At 47.0% G+C, this 14352-nt stretch overlaps 1 long non-coding RNA gene across 1 annotated transcript in view; it reads left to right on the top strand.

The window, feature by feature from the left end:
- Nucleotides 1-10903, top strand: part of 2410018L13Rik (RIKEN cDNA 2410018L13 gene) — a 56247-nt gene extending 45344 nt beyond the window's left edge. The window contains exons 3-4 of the long non-coding RNA NR_015504.2: nt 6443-6548; nt 10063-10903. This is a non-coding gene — a long non-coding RNA (RIKEN cDNA 2410018L13 gene). The remainder of the gene's footprint in view (nt 1-6442; nt 6549-10062) is intronic.
- The last annotated feature ends 3449 nt before the right edge of the window (nt 10904-14352 follow it).

The following is a 14352-nucleotide window of genomic DNA, read 5'->3' as shown; positions in this document are numbered from 1 at the left end:
CTCCGTGTTCCCAGGGTGGCTTCAACTTTACATGTGTTTTGTTAATTGAGTTTCCAAAATGAATTACCTACAATAAAACCAGGGCATTTCTATCCTTTCCCAAAGAGTCATGATATGGTCTTACTCTATGTTGGGGTGTGAATTAGAGCCCTGGGTAGTGGGCTCCATGGAGAACAGCTCATCTGTATGCTTATCCTAGGACTGTGGTGACCCCCTCAGCCACCAGCAGTCACATTTGTCCTCTTAGGGCAGACTCTCTGTGGCTGGAGAAGTTGGTATTGTGTGCTCCTGTTCAGAGCTGGATGTAGCTAGCTTCTGGGGGTACTTCCAGCCAGAACTGGCCACCCTGTCAAGCTCAATGTCCAGTGAGCAAGGGAGCGGTTGGCTGACTTGTGGTTGAAGCCCAGGCTATAGGTGATAAGAAAAGAGGACACTAAACTGTGGTAGAAGCAAGGTAGTTGCACTGATCTTTCTCCCTTAAGCATGGTGGTGGGAGGGGCCTGGGGCAATGCAAGTTTTTATTGGAATGGTTCAAATATGTTTAAAACTTCTGTATTCCAATTTGCTGGAGGGAGGAATGTTTCTTTTCAGGCTACACCTGTTTGTATATGGCCTCTTTTTGTGTTTATTGTTTATAATGGTAGTTATGAGAATAATGTTGTTAATTGTAGTAGTGATATTTGTTATGATAGTATGTGCTGGAATGCATCTGAATATCATTTAGCTGTTGTGACTAGGATGCCTCGCTTTGTACCTTGGCCCTTTCAGGCTCCTTCTGCTATGACTTTGTTTGGACCTAAGAGGGATTTTTGGTATTGCTGCAGCCATTGTCACTGCTGTAGCAATCTCTGCCACCACAGCCACCGGTGCGGCCATATCCCTTACAAACTGCCGCGGCTGTGAATAATTTAACCGTTGATGTTGCAGAAGCTTTGAATTGCTGACCGCTGTCTACTGCTTGAAAGAGTGAGCCAGAATTGATGGACTTGCCCTGTGTCTGATATTAATCAGCATCCTAGCCTTCTGGTGCACTTGCATGCAGAGTCGTCAGTGCGGAGCCCTAGCCTTGATGATACAGGCTTTTGTGGCAGTGAAAACAGGACAATCTCCTCATGTGTGGCTTGGCATACTAGAGAAGTAGTCAATGATGGGTAAGACGCCCTGGGCGTGTCACCAACCTAAGACAGGTATCAAACCAATGCTGTTTGTCTCCCGATGATGGGTAAGGGGCATTGCCGCAGGGTGCAACCTAAGACAGACATTCTGTCTGCCAATAGGTACAGAAGGGGGAGATGTGGGGAGTGGGTGTGGCAGCAGTCCCAAGATGTCGCCCGGGACTGCACCAAGACTTATGACTTGCACCCGACTTCCTCATACACCTGAAAATAAGCCATGACCATCGTGAGAACTGCGCAGGTGCACCATGATGCAAGATCGGACCATATGACGAGTTATGATTCTGGCCAATGGACTGCTGTTACATGGACTGGGCTGATGGGGTGTGGTTGAGGGGTTATATAAGGGATTGCGATTGGGGGCAGAGAGATACACAAGATACTATTCCTGGAGAGAGATTCATGCATGCATGTTGAAAGGTTTCTGAATAAACTGCTTTGAGAAGACCGTAGTGTCTTCGCTCCTTTCTAGCTACATGATACCCTATCTCAGAAAACAAATAAACAAATAAAATTACAAAGGAAAACACGACAAAAGGGCCTACAAGGTACCTGTCCATTTAGCCAATTCCCCACTTCAGTCAACTTTACCTTTCCAGTAAGTTCTTCCACAGGAGGCCTCCACTCACAAACCCATCGGACTTCTTCTCACAGATGGCATCAATCACCACATGCCCTTGTGCATAATCTTCCATTTGTATATCTCTCTGTCTCTCTCTGTCTCTGTTTCTCAGTTTCTCTCTCTCTCTCTCTCTCTCTCTCTCTCTCTCTATCTCTCTCTCTCTCCACCTGCCCGTGTGTATGTTTGTGTGTGTGTTTGTGTATATGTCTTTGAGAGACAGACAGTTCTCTGTGTAGTCCTGGCTATCCTAGAACTTGCTCTGTAGCCCAGGGTAGCCTTCCTTGAACTCCTATCTGTCTTCACTGTCACTGAATGCTGGGGTTAAAGGCATGCACCACTATTGGCCTTCCTGTTCTCTCTCTTTTAATAGAACTTTGTTAGACAAGGTCTCATGTAGCTCAGGCTGGCCATGAACTTTCTATATAGTCATAGATAACCTTGAACTCCTGATAATCCTGCCTCTACCCTCCGGTTATGGAATTACAGATGTGTGGCACCCGGCTACCTGAATTGATGATTATTTCTGATCAAGATACTGTGGACATTTGAGTTGGTTGTTTGTACAGGGGAAGACATGTTTAGATAAGTAAATGTGTGCTTTGAAAGGCAATATCAAGCTGCCATATGTCTGTGTTGGACAAGGAACTTTAAATATCTCCCAGTCCTGTAGATAAGTAATTAAAATATGTACATAGAATGCTAACAGCCTGGGAAAGATGTGAAGAAGACAGGGGAGGTAGCAGGTAATACTGAGTGCATGTCTCATCTTCCTTAACAGGACCTAGCACCTAGTGCTTAGAATTCATAAGCCTCTGAGCAGTTCAGAGTGGTTTCCTTTGGGACTTGGGTAGAGGAGACTCACCCACACTAGTTCTTCTTCACATTTCAAAAATAACTGAGCTATGCAGGTGTGTTACTGTGAAAGAAAGAAACCAAAGCTGAGGTAGGGAAGTGAACGAGCATTAATGTCCAGTGGCCATTCACTGCAGGATCTCACACTTGGGCCTTGTGGGAGACTGCAGTGCAGTGTGCTGGCCAAGGAAGCACAGTCCTGAATTTCCATGGGGGCTGTTTCAACTGTTAACATTCACATCAACATTCACCAACCGATTGATGCCAATTCTAGATCTCTCTGGCAGAACAATATCTCATAGGCATAATAAAGAGTGGGGCCTCCCATAAGTTTCCCAGGTGTCTCTTCTAGGGTTAAAAACATCATGGCATGTGCTGGTAACTTCTCCCAGTATTGTATGGAGGGGGACAAGGAGGTCTTGGGGGGGTCTCTAAACCCCCTATCAACATGCTTTAAAGCTTTTATACCTGGGTCCACATGAAACCCTACTTACCCAGATTAATCCAGAAATCTGCGTAAGAATGGGGTTTTTAAACGTCATTTATAAAATTAGGGTTGCTGACAAAAAAAGTTGAACTTTGAAGGGCCAAAGCCATGTTCCTGTTCTCCAGTTTTGTTGGGAGCCATTAAGGCAACGCTATTGTCCTGATCTCTGAATTGGGCCTCTCCCCCCCCCCCCCCCCCCCCGAGAAGAAAAGAGGGTCAAAAGCGGGCCACCGACACATGGATTCCGAGAACTACAGGATGTTCCAGCCGTGGGTCATCACCGCTCTCCTGACCACACCCTGACACCACCAAGTTCCTGCTTCCCTGTGTAACTGCCTAAGAATGTGCAATTCTATTGCCCCCCCTCCCACTGATAATTACTTCCCCTTTTGCTTGTATTGCCCTACCCCTCCCACTGATAAGTATCTGTACTTCCCCCTTTGCTTGTGCATTTAAACCTTGGACCTTTCTCAATACATTGGGCTCTTGATACAACTTCAGAACGGTTTCCGTGTCGTTATTCGTACAAGACCCTCGTCTCTCTCTACCCCCCATTTGGTTCTTAGGAGGAGGTCCCCTCGAGATCCTCGAATAACTGGACCTGCTGGATGGGTCACAGTTTCATCCCAGAGTCCACTCAGGATGGGTGTCAACCTAGTTCTAAATTTACCCTAGCTGTGTTAGCTAGAATGTGAACCACTAGCATCCACCTACACAGGCAAGATTTATTTACTATGCAGCATCAGCAAATGTATCTGTGACAAGGAAAGAAACAAACACACCGGGTCCCCCACGAGAAAAAGAACTAGCTGTTCAAAGCGAAGAGTCAGGATTGGGTCCATGAGACCCCTTTGCCCCAAGCTGATGAGCTGAGGGGTTTGTATCGATCCTGCCTCTTGTGTAACCCTTACAGGACATTTGACAAAGCTTCCTTCCACTGATTTAGGCTTGCCTCTCCCTGTCCCCTTATACCACGATTGTGCATGATTGCTCCAAGTAGACTGTATTTAGACATAAAAAGATATTCTTTCTGTCTTTCCTAGAGTGTTCTGGGTTTTGCCATGTTATATAGAACCATTTTGTACCTCCTGAGGAGAGCCATCCTAGAAATGCTTAAAGTCAGAGCTTGCACTATCATGGTCTTGAGTTCTTCTGGCCCAGAAGATCTCAACCTGTGTTATCATAACCCATTTGAGGATCGAATGGCCCTTTCACAGGGAGTCACCTAAGACCCTCCTGCATATCACATATTTACATTATGATTCATAACCATAGCAAAATTACAGTTATGAAGTAGCAATGAAAATGACTTTATAGCTGGGAGTTCACCACAACATGAGGAACTGTTTTAAGGGGTTGCAGCTTTAGGAAGGCTGAGAACCACTGCTGTAATGGATGGCACTGGACATACAGAGGATATTGCTTAGCCAGCATGGTGGTAGGATGTGATAGGAAGCCAGACTTGGGGTTTCAGGTATCCACAGCTTACCTTGTGTCTTGGCCTTGCAGGTTTAGTCTCCACTGCCAGCTGCCATAGGCAAGCAGAACAGCAAGCTGGGTCCTGAGGTGCTGCAGGACCTGCGGAAACACAGGGAGTTCACTGACCATGAGCTTCAGGAGTGGTAGAAGGACTCCCTCAATGACTGTCCCACTGGCTACCTGACTGTGGACAATTTTAAGATCTAGGCCAACTTCTTCCCCTACAGAGACACCTCCAAGATCACTGAACATGTCTTCCACACCTTTGTCACCAACAGTGACGTCTCCATCGACTTCCGAGTGTTCATCATTGCTCTGAGCCTGACCTCTCGGGGCAAGCTGGAACAGAAGGTCAAGTGGGCCTTCAGCATGTCTGACCTAGACAGCAATGGCTACATCAGCTTCAGTGAAATGCTGGAGTTAGTGCAGGTACCTGCACTTGACAGGGCCTGGCACATGGGGAGTGCAGGCATCCAGGACCCCCATCCCCAGCCCCATACACCAGGTCATTCCTCTGCCCTCTTGCTACCTGGTGTACTAAAGGACTGCATGTCTTTGCACAGAATAACAATAAAAGCCAAGCATCTATCGATTGCTTGCTGGACATCAGGCCCCAGCTGAGCTCATCCATCAGGTTTATTCACACAATTCTATAAAACGGGTCTTTTTTTTTTTTTTTTAACCTCTCTGAGATCTGAGGCTCAGATAGGTGATTAAGAATTGTCAAAGCAAGAACTGGGAAAATGGCTCAGTGTTGAAGAACACTTGATACCCATCATGAGGACCTGAGTTCTGATCCCAACACCCATGGAAAAGCCAGTAGTGGCTGAGCATGCCCGAAACCCTAGAACTAGGGGAAGCGTGAGTCCCAGAAGCTTGCTGAGCAGGCAGCCTAGCTAAAATGGTAAGCCCCGGCCGGGTTCAGTGATAGAGAAAAGGGAACCTTGTGAACACCAGTATTCCTGTTTGGCCTCTGCACGGGTGGGTGTTCATCTGCACACACATGTATAACATACACACACATTAGCTGTCTATAGGGCTTCCTTTAGAAATCAGAACGACACAGTAAAGGATGAGTCAGCAGTCAGTTCTTCACAGGAGCGATGCTTATGTGCACCCTGCATCCTTCCTGCTCCATGCTCTAAACCATCTCTGTATTTGGTCCAGTGGGCTGACTCTGTGGGTAAAGGTGCTTGCTACCAAGCCTGGCAGCCTGGGTTCGATCCATAAGACCCACATGGTAGGAAAAGAGAACCAGCTTCCACAAGTTGTCCTCTGAATTCCACGTGAGATCATCTCCCCCAAATAAATAATTACATACATCCATAAAATAAGTAAAGTAGTTATATACAGTGCCTAATACAAGATCTATAGATGTTAATAATAATTTGTATCATTTGGGAAATAACAAGAAACTGTGTGCCTCCAGTTTCGTTTTCTAGACAATTTCCCACCTGTAGTTTGTTGAATCTGCAGATTCAGGACCCATGGTTGGGCAGGGATCAATGTATTTCCCCTTTGACCTTCCCTCCAGGATTTCCCAGCTCCCCATCAAAGATTTTCCTTTCAGACAGATGCTTTGTCACACAACCTCCCCTCTACTCTGAACCAAGGAGCCCTCCATTCTTCCACGCCCCAGCTGTATCCTGTGCTCTTGAACGTCACTTAAACTTTCCTGGCTCCCTTTGCCCAGCACCTTGTCTGTGAGACTTGTTGTGATGAGAGAAGGGTCCTGAATCTGCCCTGTCCATGCTCCTTGGTTAGCAGAGCGAGGACCATAACCCACCCTCCGTCCTCCAGAGCACACTCACAGATGCCCCTTTGCAGGCCATCTACAAGATGGTGTCCTCCATGATGAAGATGCCCGAGGACAAGTCCATGCCTGAGAATCGAACAGACAAGATCTTCAGGCAGATGGACACAAACAATGAAGGTAGGAAACATGGTAGGAGTGAGCACGTGGGGTGGGAAGAGGGGATTGGGAGAGGGGGTGGGGGTGGGGAGAGGGGAGTAGGTGAGTCTGTGAAACTGTTGATGGCACAGAGGTGTTTGGGATATACCCTCTGCCCTGTGGAGGCCTGCCCTTTTCCAGCCCACTTGATTCAGCTCTGATTGAGGGAGGGAGACTAGAATTCAGGGTCAGGTACACCTAGCCTGCATCCTGCACCCTTCCTAGGGCTCTATAACCATGGGCATGTCAGTAGACCCTCTGAGCTGTAGGCTTCATCCGTGTTGTCTGAGTTAGGGTTTCCATTGCTCTGATGACACACCATGGCCACAAGCAACTTGGGGAGGAAAGGGTTTATTCACTCACAGTTTCCATATAACTGTTCATCATCAAAAGCAGTGAGGGCAGGACTCAAACAGGGCAGCAACCTGAAGGCAGGAGCTGATACAGAGACCATGAAAGGGTTGCTACTTACTGGCTTTCTCCCCATGGCTTGCTCAGCCTGCTTTCTTATAGAACTCAGGATCACTAGCCCAGGGTTGTACCACCTACAGGGTTGGCCCTCCTCCATCAATTACTAATTAAGAAAATACCCTCTGGTCAGGCATGGTGGCACATGTCTTTAATCGGAGCTCATAGGAGACAGGAGACTGTCTGTGAGCTCAAGGCTAACCTGGTCTAAAAAGTGAGTTCTAGGACAGTCAGGGCTGTTACATAGAGAAACCCTGTTTCAATAAACAAAACAAAACAAAACAGGGGAAAGGAGGGAGAGAGGGAGGGAGGTACACACACAAACACACACACACACAGAGAGAGAGAGAGAGAGAGAGAGAGAGAGGGAGAGAGAGATAGAGAGAGAAAACGCCCTACAAGTTTTCCGGCAGACATTTTATACAGACATTTTCGCAACTGAGGCTCCCTCTTTCCTGATAACTATAACTTGTATCAAGCTGACATAAAATTAGCTAGCACACATGTTGAGAGAAACAGTGGTTTTACTATTTCCACAAGTATATATGCAGAGGGGAGGAAGGTCACACTGGTGGCTGAGAGGTGAGACACTGAATCAAGGGGCTTTGAGTCTTGAGATTCTGAACCAGGCCATCATCCTGGGATGTGAGGCACTGCGGATTCTCATGGGGCTCATCAAACATAGAAGCCACTGAGCCTCATCTTACTAGGAGTCTGAGGTTCTACCACAGATGCAAAAAGGCAGGTCTCAGGAGGAGGTGAGGTGGTGAGAGGTCCTGCTGTGCCTTGGCTGAGTTTCTCACAGGACCTCAGCAAGGGTGAGGTAGCTGCATGGTGAGTTGATTCTGCCAGTCTGTGGCTTTGTAGAGCCAAGACTGGTTGGGTTTTGTTCCAACAGGAAATGCAGCATTAAGGTGTGAAAGGCTCCCCAGGTCGCACTTAGATTGAATGTAAGCTAATGCATAGGAAAGAGCAGTGAACAGCCTCCAGTGCTCTGTGCAGGTGAGCTGAGGACCGTGCTCAGCGGGACTCAAGGCTCCTGTGGAACTGTAGACAGCAAAAGCTTTCCAGACACCAAGGAAATGCTTTTCAATGCACACAAAGCAATGCAGCCTCTTGCCTGGTGCTGCCTTTCAGCCATTTTCTAAAGTGTTCTTTACTATCTTGTGTACTCTGACACGGAGGCTTGTGTTCCAACAGACCATACTGAGGCTTGCCCACTTCCCAGGTTTGGCTTTCTTCTCTGTGAAATGGGGATAAGCCCACTGGTGTGGGTGTGAGGCTGAAGTAGCACTATGTTGGTGGCAAACTTAACATGGAGGGCCATTGTTTCTGATTGTCAAAGCCAGGAGCTTTAGCAGTTTCAGAGTGTAGACCGTGCTCCCACTGTGCACTTGTCCAATTGTATGTGTCTCACTATGGAGGCCATTGAGCGCATTCTCTGCCCTGTAAGCCAGGGGCCACTTGCTAGCACTCAAGAGATGAGAAGTCTGGGCTGTCAGAGAAACTGGTACAGAATAGGACCAGAATAGGACAGCAAAGGTGGATAGCTCTCAACACCCGAAGCTGGCAAGAGTCTACACTAGGGGGGCACTGTGATAGTTTTAACTGTCAACTTGACTCAGTTTAGGATCACCTCAGAATTCTTTTTTTTTTATTATTTTAATTTTTATTTTAATTTAGATTTAGTATTTATTTTCTACATGAGCGTTTAACTGAATGTATGTTTGTGTAATATGTTAGAGGCCAGAAAAGTGCACTGGGTCGCCCTGGAACTGGAGTTACAAATGATTGGGAACCGCCCTATGGATGCTGGGAACTTTATCCAGGACCCTCTGAAAAAGCAGCAACTGCTCTTAACTGCTGAGCCATCTCACCAGCCATAAAGGAGAGTCTTTTTTTGCTTGTTGGTTTGTTTTTTAGAGACAAGGTTTCTCTGTGTAGCCCTGGCTGTCCTGGAACTTGCTGTTTAGAGCATGTTGGCTTTAAACTCAGAGATCCACCAGTCTGCCTCCTGAGTACTGGGATTAAAGATGTGTGCCACCACTGCTCAGCTCAGAAGAATCTTAATGAAGAATTATCTAAATCAGTGGTTCTCAACCTATGGGTTCCAACCCCTTTGGGGGATCAAATGAACTTTTCCCAGAGGTAGCATAAGACCAACAGAAAACACAAATAGTCATATTCAGATTCATAACAATAGTGTAATTACGGTTATGAAGTAGCAGTGAAAATAATCTTATGGTTGAGGGTCACTACAAAACAAGGAACTACATTAAAGGGTCACAGCATTAGGAAGGCTGAGAACCATCCATCTAGATCATGGCAGTCTATGAGCGTGCCTGTTGGGGGTTGTGTTGTTGGTTAATTGATGTGGGAAATCCCATTACTATTCTCTAGAAAGGGGGCCTGAACAGTGTAATAAAGGGAAAAGAAGAGTATCAGAAAAAAAAGTGCAGAGTATCATTATGAGCCAGGTGCTCACACCTCTATTCTCTCTGCCCTGTGAGGTTTTAAAGCCTTGACTTCCTGAAGTGATGAATTGTAACCTAGAAGTAAACCAAAGAAAACTTCCTCCTTTAAGTTGCTTTTAGTCAGGGGATTTTTATCACAGTAACAGAAATGTAATTTGACCTGCAGCCATAATTTGTCCTGTCTCCCCAGTTGCCCCAGATCGTGGTGGCTCTCCAGGCCTCTAGGTGGGGCTATCAGCTTACTGGAGGTCCCAGAGTTCATTACCAAACCTAACCTCATGACTAGTGCTCAATCCTCAGGATGTACACCTTGAAAGGAGAACCAGCTCTTACAAGTTGTCCTCTGACCACTTGTGTGCCTCAAAATGGCACATGTCCCCATATGTGTGTGTGTGTGTGTGTGTGTGTGTGTGTGTGTGTGAGAGAGAGAGAGAGAGAGAGAGAGAGAGAGAGAGAGAGGGAGGGAGGAGACTGGACATTATCCATTTTCTAGAGGGTTCCAGACTTTAACCAGAGCACTGGCTAATCCTAAGTCTCCCTCTTCCATTTCTCAGGCAAAATGTCCCTGGAAGAATTCAACAAAGGTGCCAAGAGCGACCCATCCATTGTCCGGTTGCTGCAGTGTGATCCCAGCAGTGCTAGCCAGTTCTGAGGGGAATGGGCTTTTACACAGTTGTGAGAAACACAGGCTTGACCTGCCATCTTCAGCTTTGCTTGCAAAAGTGGTTTTCTCCGTGATTTCTCCTGCTCTCTAGGGACCTGGGTCCAGACAGCACATCACACTCACCTGGTCTGGCTGGATGCAGCTCCCTCCTCTGTCTGATCCAGATAGATGTCCCTCCCCATCCAGTCCAGGCTGGTTCCTTCCAAGGTTTCAAGTGTTCTCAGCTGTAGGGCTCCTTCCCTGCCCACAGAGGGCCTGGAGGCCCTTAAGGACACCAGACAGGACTTTTCAATATCTTACCGAGACCAGCTGATTTATTCTATGATCCCAGCTGACTTTGTGAGGATGAAGATGGAGAGTAGATAGGCAAGCCCTTCCTGTGCATGGCTCCACCTCCCTTGTTCATTTGCTCTGACCAAAGCTGTTTGCATGTATATACTGCGGTATCCTTTCTTTTAATATATAAGTTTTGTATAAAGTGAGAAGGTTCAGCCCCTGTATTGAAAGCCTCTGACTGCCTTTAAAGCATGGTCCCCTGTGGCCTGTGATTCTCCCCACCCCCAAGTCTGGCTGTGCTGTGGTATTTAAGTATTCATTTGCCTAATTACACAGGAGATACATGCATGCCCAAGGCTGTGGACATCTGCCCTCTGTCCTGCAAACACAGGTGTTCCTGTGTGCTCCATCCTTCCTTTCTATTGGTCTGGCATATTAAAATGATCTAATAAACCAAGGTCTGTGAGTTTCCCATGTTGCCGCAAGCACCCTGTTCATGGTTCACTCTCCAGTGAGTGTGGGGATGAAGCAGATAAGTGGTAGACATGGGGAAAGTCCTTGAATGTATGGAACAGCCGAGAATTTAGTCAGAGAGGAGTCCATGCCAGCCTTTCCCCACTGAGTGGGCCCACACACAGCAAGGCCATTGGCCTCCTGCTTAAAGCCACAGAACCTGTAGACTGAGCCCCAGACCGTCTAATGATGTTCAGGAAGCACCCACTGAGCACCTGTCCTGGGTGAGCACTGGAGACTCTGAGATTGGCCAGACATTGTCTTTGCTCCCACCTCACCTCAAGGAGAAAGGTGCTGTTGGCTAGAAGGTGTTTTAGATATTGGACAGAAGCAGTCCCTCAGGGCCAAATATATGCCTTGCCTAATGTCACCCACCAATCTTGCAAGCCGTCCGGCGGCTCACATGGACGGGGTACACCTGAGTGGCTGGCTGGCACTTAAAGAAAGGGAAACTAGGAGGAAGAGAGAGAAATGGAGCCAAGACAATGTTCTGATCAGGGTTCAAATGTTTAATGACAAATGCACTTATAAAGGGCAGGAAGGTGGGGAGGCCCATTCCCACCAATTCATCCTTGGAGCTTGGAACCAGCTGCAGGTGATGATGTGCAGGAAAGGGCATACTCTCCGGAATAGCTCTGGGGCCTCTCAGCAGGTAGCAGTTTCTTGAAGAGGAACAGTGAGTGGCTGAACAATTGAGTGATCTAGGGAGGAAGGCTCCACCCTAGGTAATCTCCTTAGTGGCAGCAAGGTCAAGGTCTGGCTCAGCCAGCTTCAGGCTGAGGGAAGGTTACACAGCAAGTTCAGGATCACTTATTCAAATAATGGGGAATAAGGGGATGGATGGATGTGTCTGCCCAGTTATGAAGACCCCCCCTTCTCTCTCTCTCTCTCTCTCTCTCTCTCTCTCTCTCTCTCTCTCTCTCTCTCTCTCTCTCTCTCTCTCTCTCTCTCTGCCACCATCTGATTGCTGGGATTGGAACTCAGGACCTTAGGTAGACCAGTCAGTGCTCTTAATAACTGAGCCATCTCTCCAGCCTTGGGAGTCTTCTCAAATGGAGAACTTAAAGACACACAAGATGTGAGAGTACAGTGAGGGGCAGAAATAAGAGCACAGAAAGGGTCGGCTGAGGCAGGAAAGTCATGAGTTCTAGGACAACCTGGACTCCATAGGGAGACCTAAGCTCAAAAATCCAAGATCAGAGACCAAGTCTGATCTCCCAGACCCGCATGGTGAGGACTCCCCTAAGTTGTCCTCTGACCTCCATCTGTGTTTACAACCCCAGCAGTCTGGGGACCTGACAATCCCATCAGGAGTCCAAGGCCATTCCTAGCTACATACTGAGTTTGAGGCCAGTCAGGGTTCCATAGTGAGACCACGCCTCAAAAACAAAACGTGACAACTGTCATAGAAAGTACTAATTAGGACTTGGTGGTTAAGAGCACTGGTGGCACTTCCAGAGGCCCTGAGTTCAATTCCCTAGCACCCATATATCAGCTCACGACTGTCTGTAACTCCTGTTCCAGGCGATGTGGCACCCTCACACAGACATACATACAAGCAAATATGCATGTGAAATAAATTTAGATAAACCTTTAAAAAGAAAAAGAAGAACTTATTCAAGGAAGAAGCTGTTTTGTGGCCAAACCTTGAACTAGCCTTGCCCATGGGACTTCCTTTTTCTGGGAGCCATTGACGTTGACTAAATTGTTCTCATTGAAAGGCCAAGGAACAGTCTAACAAGTCTCGATTCAAAGATATTCAAGAGCCACCCTATGGTGCAACACTAAACGTGACCCCTAGATGGCAGTGGTGCACTACTCAATTGCTGCTTCTGCAGTCTGCAGAACTGTTTTTCCACTGGGTGAGTCTGGGGCTTCTGTTTACAGATGTCCAACATCAGAATTCATGGATGGAAGAATCAATATGCTAGTGAGTGACTGAAAATTTGTGGATCAGAAAATTGATATCAAGAAGATAGTGTGTTTCCCTCCCCCTTGCTTTCGTGGAAGTTCACTTACTAGGTTTCTCAGAGACTGTCTCAGTAAGGAAAGACCCCTCAAAGTGTAGAATTTAGCCAAAAAACAGAAGCACCCCCACTGGTGTCACTTGTGCTCGGAGCTATGCTGTAAGCTCATGACACGGACTTCAGAGTCACTCCAGCATCAGCTGCAGCTGTTAAATATAATCGACAAATCATGAAAGTGCATTTTCTTTGATCCAAGCTAAAATTAGCACACGGCCCTGCAAAGCCTTCTAGACATGTAGCCTTTTCTGGTAAATACAGCTTAGAAACTAGTCCATTGTGATTTCTAAGCTGGTTATTTACCACAGGATGGACCACAGGGGGAGGGTACTCAGAAGTGAGCTTGAGCAGAAAGCCGCCTGTACAAAGGGTACAGAGAGGAGGATGGGGCAGGAAGGAAGGGTACAGAGCCGAGGATGGGGCAGGAAGGTTCATTATTAGGAGACCCTATGGTCGCCTCCCCACAGAATCTTCTCTGCAATTTTCTAACCATAGGAAGAGCCATCAGTGACAGTGACAACACAGATCTACACATGCCCTGAAACTGCATCAGATACCATGCACACAGCATGCATGTGCCTGTTCCTGCACACAATCATGATATGACAAAGCTGTGTGGATGGTAGCAGTGTCCCTATCCCTGACTTCAATATCACTGTAGCTGTGCAGGACAGGACCAGGGGTGAACCTGAAGGACAGATGCATGGACCCAGCTGCAGCTTCCTCTGGGTCTGTCATTATTTAAACACCAAATTAAATTTTATTTAATTTTTTAAAACAGGGCTGTGGGGAGACAATGGCTTAGTGCATAAAAAAATGTTTGATGTAAGCATGAAGACCAGAAATCAGATCTCTAGAACCATGTAATAGCTGGGCAGATATGGCAGTTACCTGTAATCCCAGCATCTGAGAGGCAGACAGGACATCCTCAGGGCCAGCTGCCTGGCTAGCTTACCTGGAATCAGCAAGCTACAGTTCAGGAGAACTGGCCTCAATAAATACAGTGGAGAGTGGGGTAGGGAGACACCCAATGTCTATCTTGAGCTGCCCATACATGCACATGTGCCCACAATATGGAAATACACATGCACAGTGCATATGCATACACATGCAAAAACATTAAATTCAGAAATGTAAAGAAATCTGTAGGCCCGGGTGTCTGTGACCAGTCCATTCTTCTGACCTCAAGCTGAGGTTTGTAAATCTGGCCCTTTCCTCTCTACGTATCCCTCAGCTTTCTCATACTAGCTTGGCCTGAAGGAAACCCATCACTGCCTTGGTCCTGAATTCCAGGGCCACTCCATGCTAGAAACTGGGGTCCTCCTTAGCATCTCCTTCTATGTCCACTTAAAACAATGATTCTCAAC

This window comes from Mus musculus, chromosome 12 (genome assembly GCF_000001635.26).
Source record: "Mus musculus strain C57BL/6J chromosome 12, GRCm38.p6 C57BL/6J".
In the NCBI taxonomy this organism is placed as follows: Eukaryota; Metazoa; Chordata; class Mammalia; order Rodentia; family Muridae; genus Mus; species Mus musculus.
The sequence above is the reverse complement of the archived record's forward strand: the minus strand, read 5'-3'. Positions and strand labels throughout refer to the sequence as shown.